Consider the following 10,968-nt stretch of genomic DNA (forward strand, 5'->3'; position numbering starts at 1 on the left):
TGCCGCCCCCTGCCCGCCCCGCCTCGGCGGGAGGCCGCGCGGTTCCCAGCGCCAAACGCGGCTTCCCCCGGGAAATCCGGCGCTCGAGCGGCGAGCGGCGCTTCCAGAACGGGGCAGATACTCAAACACGGGCCGAACGCTTAAAGAGGGAGCTGCTGGCAGCTCCGTCGCTCAGCGCCCGCGGAAAGCTTTGGAAGAGGCTCTTGCACCCYTGCGTTTGCAGGAATACGTGACAGTCGCTGGCAGCTATAAACTGCCGTGCACAGTCACGGCCATGTGTTATCGCACTGGTTTTCCAGATGGGAAAACCGAGCAGGAGTGAACCGAGCAGAGGTCACTGGGCGAGTCAAAGCCCAGATGAGAAGCCCAAAGCTGCTGACTCCCGATCCCATGGTCTAACCACAAGCCTGTCCTTTCCCCTCGAGGGATCTCCCATTCCAGAGCCTCGCTCCCATTTGCTTATAATTTTCAGAGAAAAGTCCTCTCTTTGAGCTGAAACATCTCATAGCAACTCCGAGTCCAGAAGGCGGGTGGGCATGTGCGTGGGAGAGCGTGGGCACGAGAAAAGAAATTGGGGCTCCCTCTTGGCACTGGCGATTGCAGCCCCTGCGTCTCCTTGTCCTTATGTGGAAGTGAAGCAGTGTGTGCTCCTGTGAGCGTCCCTCTGCTTGGAGGTAGAAATGCTGGATAGAATTGCTTTCTTCTAGGAAAATCCTAAAAGGGCTCTAAAGAGCAAAATGCCGGCGGGCCTCTCTGTGGACGGGATCCGCACAGCGTGCCGTGCCCCGGCGGCACCGGAGGTCCATCCAGGGCTGCGCAGCGCCAGGTCCCCCGCATCTGAAGGGACGTGAGATTATCTACACTGTCCTCTCTTTCCTTCTAGCGTTAGCTCCAGTAAATGGTATTTTAATCGATACCGTATGGAGGCTGAGTGCCTTTCTTACTGGGATCATATCGAACACTAGCCGTGGTGCATTGCAGTTACGTGAAGAGGGAGAAGAGAGCGGGCGCCGGCTGAACGCTGATGCCGTTTTTAGTTATGCCAGGACATGTTCTTACAAGACGTCGTGCATGGCCTCGGTTGGAGCCCTGCTCGAGGACCTCATACTGGCTCTTATTTTGGATTTTAAAAATACCAGCTGTGGTCACAGAAGATGTGGTGCTCCTTGCAGCTCCACACTCTTCCCTGGAAAATCCAGCGGAGGGAGGAGAAATATCCTACACATTTCCCAGAGACAAGGTATTTCTCAGGCAAAAATTTACACTCCTGCACAGAGAGTGCCAAATATTTTGAGCCGTACCTGCACAGATGGCTGTGCAGAGCATGCTCTGGAGAGCGGATGCGTGTGGGAGTGCAAGCTGTGGTTTGGGAGTTCGGGCTCCTGAAATTAAAGCTGTATTTCCACAAGACAGTCACAGCATGGGCTCTCTCCGTTTAAGCCGTCCTTCACATTCGCCCTACCCCGGCATCAACCCCTGCTTGTGAAACGAAATGGATGCCTTCAAAACCCTGTTGCTGCAGTTTGCCGAGGGGAGATGTCAGCTCATTTCGTCTATCAAATAAGCATACGTCCAGCAGTAATAGCTTCTTTCTCCGCTGAGCAGGACTGATTGGAAAGCAGAGGCAGGGCTTGCAAACGAAATGCGTGTGAATGACTGTGCGCCTGCTCAGGACGGCTGTCTAAGGAATGGGCCAGCATTTCTTGGCTAGCAGAGTGGGAAGCAAGATGGCCAGTGCTGCGTTTTCCTACTTGAAGTAATTCCCATTCGATTCAAATTAATCCCTAGTGGAGCCCCATTGGCTTCTGCTGAACTCTGACACAGCTGGGTCTGGCTCACTGCATGCAGCAAAAGCCRCTTAATTAGAGCAGCAGCTCAATTTATTTGTTTTGTATCCTCTTTATTAGCCATCACTTAAACTCGTAATTAAGGGCAGAGTAGGGACTGTGAAAATGGCAGCTGGGCTGGGCTGGCACCGCCCCGAAGCATCTGGACGCGCGTGTCTGTCGCTTGGAGCGGGAGGTGCTCGTGCCTTCCTGGAGGCAGGCCCTTCCCTTAAAATGAATGCCCGACTGCTAACAACCTTTGGAAGAGAGCACCAGAATCCTTGGGGAGACTCTGGCGGGCAAAAGAAAGGTGGAGGGATTGAGACCTGAGGCTCACGTGGTCACTGACAACACCTGGACCTTCTCTCCAGGAGTGAGTGCTGCTCGGAAATGTGAAGCTACATCCTTGTGTCGCTGTGGCTGTCACTATCATTTGGTTATAGCCTTGTGTTCARTGGAGAAATTGCTACACAGGTGTTTCTTCCAAAATGCCTGAGATGTTTTTATGGTCCAGAGTTCGCAGTCTGCTTCTGTATCACTCCAGCAACCTAAATCTCCTCCTCGTAACCCTAAATCCTCGCTACGCTCTCTGGGCTGAAGGCTGGTGTGACTGGTACCACACAGACATTTGTTAGCACAAGGCAGCTCTTGCTCCAGGACCCATTTACCTCTGTCCCACCCAGCTGTGGGATTCCTACATTTTCTTTTAAATACAGCTTGAAACAGAACAAGAGCGGGCACGCAGCATTAGTGCTCGCTATGTTTTTGATGGCAACAGAGTCCACGACAGCCCGGCTGATGTATTATTCATGTCATCGTAGTGCCTGCTCCCGGAGCAGGACCCACCATGCCAGTCGCTCCGCGGAGGCTCCTGCTCCAAGGAGGGCAGCGGTGCTGGCCCGGGATGTATCCGCAGCTCCGTGCCTTTGCAGCGGAGGAACTGCAGGTGCCCTCCCTCGGGCATGAAGGGCTGGACTTGGCTGGTGAGCTGGCAGCGACAGTCACAGCTTCCATGTTGTCCATGAGGAAATTCCCGAAAATGGCAGCCAATCCCCATAAAAACACAAGCAGCTACGTTTCGTACTGCAGGATAGCRTGCCTTAACTGTCTGCGTCTGGTGACAGGATGGGCAACAAAGACGGACATGCACTGGGTTGTGTAAGTGAGATGTTATTAASCTGCTGTCTTGTGCTCTAAACAGTATTTTTCCTTTATTTATTTATACAGCTAGAGGAACAACGGGTTGGAAAATTGGGAGGGGAGAGGAGGAGAGACATACACATTTTGCTCCTCTTTTTTTTCTCAAATGCCATCACCTTACAGTGTTCTTGATCAGTTGTGCTTTGAGAAATGCTGCCACTGCCGCTGCAGTCAGCTCCAGTGGTGAGCAATGAAGGGCAGAGCTGGGGACCCCAGGGCAATATTTTTAATGAAGTACATCTCCAGGCTACATCAAGTGAGCCTATTTGTGTCTTTGTATACCCTTTGCTTGCAAACAACAGTCTCTCTAGGTAACCACACAACAGAGCACAAGTTCCTATTTATTTGCCTCTGTCTCTGCTCAGAATAGCAAAGGAAGAGAACCCATGTGTTTAGGCAACGCAAAACAAAAATACAGCAGAGAGAAACTGGATAAATTAGTAATATAGGCAGCCCAGGAGAAAGAAGCCTGTGTTCCTACAACTGCAGATAAATCTAGTGATTATTCATTTCTCAAAGTTCAAGCCAAGTCATCTAACCTAGAGTCTGACAGGAAAAATAGGGATAAATAAATCATTCCTTCGTTGTTGACCTCACTTCTTGCCCAAAGATAAAACCCAAACTTTTTTGGCTGAGCACAAGCTAGTAAACCTATCCTTTCGCTGACCCCGTGTCCATCCCAGAACCTCCTCTGCACAACTTGTATCCGTCGTCATAGCATCAGCTGGCGTCAGCTCCCACATATCCTGGGGACCAGCTCTATCACCAAAAAAGACCAGTTAAAAGACTACATTTTTAAATGCCAGTCCTACGCTCCTTGAAGATGATCCAATATATGAAGAGAAAATTGCCAGGTTTGTCACAGCCTTGCCTTTGCTTGTTAGAGTCAATCCCGGAGTTTAGCAGATCTCTTCTGAAGGTTGCTGGAGGCTGGTTATTTTGTTCTAAAGGAAAGGCAGCAGCATTCTTCCAGACAGGCAGCARCTATTAAAAAGAGAAATAGGAAATAAAATGAAGCGAGTCATTTGGGCTTTAAAGCCAGCTAACTGCTTTCTGACAAGCCAGGGTTTGGGGGTTTTTTTGCATCTGGATATTCTTAACTTCCAGGGTGAGGAGCTAAGTTGTCCCAGCAGAGGGTTTGAGCCTCTCCAGCAGAGAGAAGGGAACCTCCGTCTCCTCTAACAGGGACCCTGCACAGATTTCTGAGAGCCTTATGCCCAGGCTTCGGGCACCTTGGCAAGGTCACATCCAGCCATTCMTTGAGCCCGTTCCAAAAGCTTTGCGTCTAACCCTCACCACCCAGTGCCCRAAGACAAGACGCCCAGAATGAGAGCTTCAGATTCCTGTACCAGCCTTTCTCCATTCCCCTCCTCCCCAAATACCACGGGAGGGGAAAAAGATCAGTGTTGAGCATGCCTCCAAATTTGTTTTTGATAAAGGGGGTGGAATGAGGACAGATTTCGCTCTRAGAACATCCTGCTGGCAGCTCCTACACTGACGTAATGTTATCTTAGGATACTCCATTAGTCTCCTTGGGGTGGTTCTGCTCAGGGAGAGAGAACATTTCTCAGCAAGTAAACAGAAATTCAGCCAGCTCAGTACACTTTTGACACCTTATATAAAGGTACCCAACGTACTGGAGAATTAAATGCACCAAAAAAAGATGTTTCCCAGACAAAGGAGTCCTAAACAATCCTAGTGGGTGCCCCGACACATGCAGATTCAACCGCTGGAAGCRGAGAGCTCACAGGGACTCAAAGGGTCCCCCCTCCGCCCCGTACAGCATTCGCAGAATCACCAGGGATATATTTGGAGCATGTTCTCCCAAGAGTGAGTCATATTTCCTTCCTCACAGAAGACCAAAAAGAGTTTGCCCCTAAAGGGCAGCGTTTCAGAGGGTGCAGATTTCTGTTTGGCTCCTACCATCGGCTGGAGCTGCAGATCCTGAATGCTTGCCGTCTCTGTCGCATTCAGGTGGACTTGGATTACCGAGCACATATGAAAATAACACCCAAGCTGAGTAAACAAATATTGATCTACCCAACCTCAGGTCACTGCTGCGAATTGCCCTTTGAAGTAGTATACTGAAGGGGCAGGATCCCATAGTACGGTACGAACGCAGGGCGAAATACAATCCTGCTGCGGGGAGTTTACAACCCCGGTGCAATCAATAATCACACCTGAAAATGCTGCCTCATTTGGTCGACAAAAACCTGCACCTCCCAGTGGCTCGCACTCTCATGGCTGTGTGTAAGACAGTATCGAACACRCGGCCCGGGCCTTCTGAAATGGCGAAGGGGAGGGAAGCTAAAATAGCCGCGTTTCAGGCGCATGCAAGTTAGAAGTGGAGCTGGGTGGGAGGAGAGGGAGAGCCCGGCTGAGGGAAAAGYGAGGCAGTGGCTCAGCAGGGCCGACGTCCTCCAGATGATTAATGCTGACCTACACACCACCATCACTCAGGAGATGATCATTCATTTTCAGAGCGACTTGCGCAGCGGAACGCGTGTTCTGGTGATTTTCCAGGTACTCAGCCGTTTGACTAGAGGGATTTTAAATGCGCYGAATTAGATGCGATGCCTTGCGAGTGTCGGAGCGGAGGCAGCCGAATGAATTTTTCCCACGGTGGTGAATTAAGAAGGACGGGCCTCGCTCACAAGCACAGTCTTTGACCCTCACATGTCTTTGCAGGGTCACAGCCTTATTTGTTAGCACCTTGTAGTGAAGAGAAGGGGCCAGCCSGTCTCTTTTGATGCTCTGAATTTTCCTCTGAAATTCATGCTGTAATTTCCTGCTGCCGTTTGCGGTGGGCCTGATCGCAGACCAGTGAAGTCTGCGGGATGGTTTCTGCTGAGCAAATTGTGGTTATTTTCCTGGTCAGATGGGTCTTCCCCGTTTTCTCTCCGTTAGGATGGAAGGGTAGGAAGAACCCCTTCCGCGGAGGCACAGTGTCATGCGCCCGGCAGACAGAGCGCRCCAAGTGTTGGGAGAACAAGTTCTCGCAAGTCCACATTTTTAGGACCGGTTTCTGTTTCATGTGGCAGCAGGCTGGCCTCGACCCTCCGCCTGCCCCAACATAGTGGGACAGCAAGGGTTGAAAGGGGATGGAGAGGGAGGAACAGCTGAGAGCTACAGTGATCCTGGCRCGTGTATAAATAGAGACAGAGCTGTTCTCCTGATGAAATGAGACCAGATGTTTCTCTGAAATCTCTCTTCGCTCCTAGTGAAAATTATAGTTCAGTTAAAACCGGGCTAAGTACGCGGCCAAATATTTTAGACCTCCTAACGTCTGGAGGTCAAAGGAAACAGCGGAGGAGGAACCAGGCTGGAAAACCGTGTCGCTCGGGTGGGGGCTTCGGGGTAGCGACCCTTCGAGGCTGCAGCTTGCGATGACGCCACGGAGGATGCATCGGGCACAACCGAAGTCAGTGGAAGCCAGCCGAGTCCCTCGCTGCCTTTGTTCTATTTTTCTGCTTCCTATCCCGGCATTAATAGCCTGAGTTTAAAGCCGCTTTTGTGAGGCAGAAATTCTGTGTCAGCATATGTATCCTGGAGGCAGTTGGCAGGAGATGAAGGAGGGACAGCAGCAGCAGTTAAAACTGGGCCTTGGTTCTTTAATATTTAACTTTCCCTAGCGCTGGATTTTTTAATCAGTTGGTAAATTATCTGCCCTCCCAGTTCAAAGAGGGTTTTACCATGGAGATTTCAGCACTTAATCCCAGGGGCAGGAAAAGCGGAAGACTCTCTCTGAAGGTTTCAGGGCTCAATCTGGCCTCAATTACATCAGTGTAGATCAGCAAAGAGTGGCCACTACACACTTTGCTGGCACTACATCGGGCTAAAGCTAACAAAAACTGAGCTCGGGTTCAGCCTTGTATCGGGACAGAAGTCTCTAGCCCATAAAGCAGGGTAAGGTCCATCCATGGGGAATTGCCGAGAGGATATAGGCATTGTGAGACTGGCTCAGAATAGATGTTCACCCAAGCCAGTAGCCAGTGCCTGGCCGTGGCCAGCTGCAGATGCTTAGGAAGGGATATCGGAAGAGGGAGAGTATAAAGTGATCCTTCCTCCGGCATACCCTCCCGGCTTCCGGTAATCAGCAGCAGAGAGATTTCCTGAGCCGGAGGTTGCGTGAATTTGTCTAATCCTTTTTTGAATTCATTTATACTTTTGGCCTCCGTGACATCCTGTGGCAGTAAGTTCCACAATGTAATTATGTGTTGTGTGAAAAAGTACTTCCTTCTGTCCGCTTTAGACCTGTGCGCTGACGATTTCTCTTCATGCTCCTTAGTTCTGGTGCTGCGAGGAACAGCGAATAGTAAGTCCATGTCCATACCGCRAAGGCAGAGACATCCCTCAGACCTCTCTGTCTCCACTTGCCCCGAATTTTGTTCTTCCGGACTGGGTGTCTCTTCATTTTTGTAGGCTTTCCTCATGCAGCATCTCTTCCATCACTTCCACTGTCTTTATCACCCTCCTCTGTGCCTTTTCTTGTTTTATTAGTGCCCATTTGAGATGAACTCACTGAACGGAGGCTTGCTCACCCCTGAAGATGTGAATTCATTCTCCTGGAAGAAGGTCAAGCCGGAAGCTTTATTTTCTCAAGTCAGACTCTTGTAGTTCAATTTCTTCTACAACACATATGCTCTTTGGCTTAATGGAAATAAATATGCAGCTCTCTCCAAACAGTTTAACTTATTTTAAGGCTGAGTAAAACTCCAGTCCTAATTTAACCAGTGCCTGTGGATTAACATGATGTCCGTAAGTATATCAGCTAAGGGGGCTGTTTTACACAAAGGGAATTCCATGCATGTGCTTATATTACTGTACATTTATGCCTGCACAAATCCCCTATGCACTGCTGGCAAAGACGACCCCAAGCCAGAACAGCTGAACTGATGAGCATGAAACTCGGGCATCTCTGATTTCCATGACATCTTTATTTACAAAATACATCTATTTTTGTTACTGTCATGCCTGCAGTATCAGCCTTCCCATTTTAGTCATCTCTGCCATTTATTATTGTTTACATTGCACCAAAACGCACAGCTAATCAGAAGAATGGATTTTGTTTTCTGCTGCAGTGTTAATCTCAGAAACCTCGCTATCCAGTCAGCCCGGACCTTGCATGTGGAACGGGTCAATCATACTCGCAAACAGTCCTCAGCTGATGAGAACCAGTTGCTGGTGCCCTATACTCGTCCCGGGTAATTGTTGTCCCAGGACTGTGTGGCAGCTTTTTAAATCTCCGCTGTTCCTCTTTTGGCAGTAGCTCAGCAGCCACATCCTCCCCTCAGAACACGCCAGCCTCTCTTCTCTTGCTCAAAGCAGCTTCATCCCCTTTTCCCCTGCAGCTGCGTGTGCGAGCTAGCTGCAGATGCAGCAGGTAAAGACCACAGGCTTGGGTAAGGAACAGGCTTAGGGCACAGAAGGTTTTGGGAGGCTAAAAGAGAGAAGGGGGCATGTGGAGAGAGAGAGAAGGAGGGAAAAGCTTGAGTCATTTTCTGGATTATGGCCCATAAATGATAAGCCCAGAGAATATGTATGGTATTACACTGTCAGCAGCAGTGGAATGAGCAGGGAAGAGAGAAGGCAGGAGGGAAAAACTGGCATCCCTACTGCTTTATGGTATTGTTATGCCAATTTATGCAGATGTTTTCTCTGGAAGGAATATTCCCCATCCACCCTCAATTTCCAGTGCTTTAGGAACCATGAATCAGAGCACGTTTGGGGGTGGAAAGGAGCCAGCAGAAGTTCCTGGGCATCCTGGTGGTGCTGCTTCTGTGCAGAGTTCCCCACGGGAGCGTTGGAGGCCAGGGCACGACTCCAAGCAGCCCACGCAGCTAGCTCAGATGTGAGCAGTACTTCTACTGCAGTAGAAGAGAGGCAAGGGAATTGTCCTGTACCCGTCACAGTGGACATCAGACTCCCAGGATACCACTTTTCCATGACCCTGTGCCTCACCTCCCACCACCTCAGCAAGCACTGAACCCGCTGCTCTGTTTCGACCCACATAAATAGAGAGGTAGAGGCCCACATGATAATTAAATTCCTAGAGGAATGAAAATTGGCAGCAAGGTAAAGCAGAGAGACCTTACAAGCCTCTCCACTGGGGGTGCTCATTCTTTGTTAGATACCAGGAAAACTATCTTGAGACATGAACCTATAGGAAACCAGGCTACACCAGTTCTGCTCATTATGAAACAACTAAATATTATGAAGAAGGACGGCTCTTTGCTTTTAAAGTCAGCTTGGAAATTGCAGCAGGGTGTATATTCCCACCATACAGTGGAAAAACTGAATCCCAACAGGATAGAGAACGACCCAGTTGTAGGAGAAGATTCAGGTCAAGCTCTCAGTCAAGCATGAGATACAAACCCACAGAAAATGCGGTTTCATCAATTAATCATCGGGCTGGCAGGACTTTTTTCTCCACTGAAATAGTTAATACACGTCCCATCACGCGTGCAGTCACCCCAGTGCGAGGGTACTCTAACCCAGTCAGGTCAGGAGAGCATCACTCCTGCCACTTTGCGAGCCCCACAGCAGTGAGGCTCGGTTCCTAAGACAAATCTTCAGGTCTGGGCGGCCGATCACCACCTGCCAAGTTCGCAGAGCTTGGAGAGTTACGGCCCCTTCAGGAGGAAGTCACTGCTCTCCAGCTGAGCTGCAGTAACTCACTGGGCGAATGCTCTTACTCTACCACAGAGCAAAAGAAAACAGGACAACTTACAGCACTGTGAGACGTGGGGAAGCTATATCCAGCTTAAAGAAGCTTTATGGCAGTATAACTGCTGTAGGTCCACGCTATAGTATTGTTTTAACTATTTCCATAAAGAGAAAGTTTTAAGTGCACTACTAATGCCGAAGCTGTGTGCAGAGACGAGCCTTTAGAGACAGGCTGTGCTAAGCTTTAGATTTCAGCGAGTCATTTATGAGAAACACGCACCGTGGAGATAATCGCTGAATCTATGCACTCGGATGAATTTGCCCTGTTCTTATTGATCATGGACAAGCACAAACTTGGAACAACAGATTACAGGGAAAGAGCCCAAAGYGAGCTGAACTCTCTGAAAATTCCAGTTACAGTGTTATGATTAAAGAGTTACTATAGGATGGATGCTATATTCACAGGTATTTGATTGGGGATTTTTATGAACATGCCCCCTAAGCAATGGGAAAGTCACAGAAAACAAAATGAAAAATTAAAACCTCGTGCACTCAGGGAGATCAGTAAAATTCGGAACAAACAAAAGCCCAAATCCCCCCCAGTGAAATAAGCTTAACGGAGCCGATTATCTTCCCTGCTCTGCAGCACACCTCCTTCCCATACACCTGGAAGAAACAGACCGCGGAGCGCGTGACAGCCGCCGCGGTCTCCACCAGGCGCCTCCCTGAAGCGCAGCATGGTGACAGACAGTCCATGCCCCCGACACCCCGTGAACCCCGTCTCGTGTCGCCCTTAGGGTCCCAAACCTGCACCCCTGAGGCTCCCGGGACCTTCATTAGAGAAACCAATGTAGGAAGCACATGGCCTGTTCCCGCCGGGAGACCCGCAGCGGGCTCATCCCGCTTCTGCGGCTCTGGGATGCTCCTGACAGACACAAGCAGGGCTCCCGGGGCGAGTTCTGCCTCTCCTCAGCCTCCCCCTTCTCCCCAGAAAAAGGAAGGTTTGGGGACCRCTCCCGGCGTCGGTTTTAGGCGGACAACTACCGAGCTGCGCTGCCAGCTCGCGAGGGGCCGCGGGCTGGCGGGGCCCGAGGCACTGGGCCCACACGGAGGGGCTGCGGCGAAACCCCTCGGGGGTGAGACAACCCCCCTCGGGGGCGACAGAAACCCCCCTCGGGGGCGACAACCACCCCCCCTCCCCGGGCCGGGGCCGGGACGCCCCACTCGGGAGGCGGCTGCGGGCCGCAGGCGGGCAGGGGGCCGGGGCGGCGCAGGC

The 10,968-nt window shown here is 50.6% G+C and overlaps 1 protein-coding gene across 1 annotated transcript in view; it reads right to left on the bottom strand.

The window, feature by feature from the left end:
- The window catches only part of LOC112975036 (quinone oxidoreductase-like protein 2), a 68,161-nt gene that overhangs the window by 10,450 nt on the left and 46,743 nt on the right, over positions 1–10,968 (bottom strand). The window lies entirely within an intron of this gene.

This window comes from Apteryx rowi, unplaced genomic scaffold (assembly GCF_003343035.1).
Source record: "Apteryx rowi isolate R43461 unplaced genomic scaffold, aptRow1 scaffold_65, whole genome shotgun sequence".
Taxonomy (NCBI): Eukaryota; Metazoa; Chordata; class Aves; order Apterygiformes; family Apterygidae; genus Apteryx; species Apteryx rowi.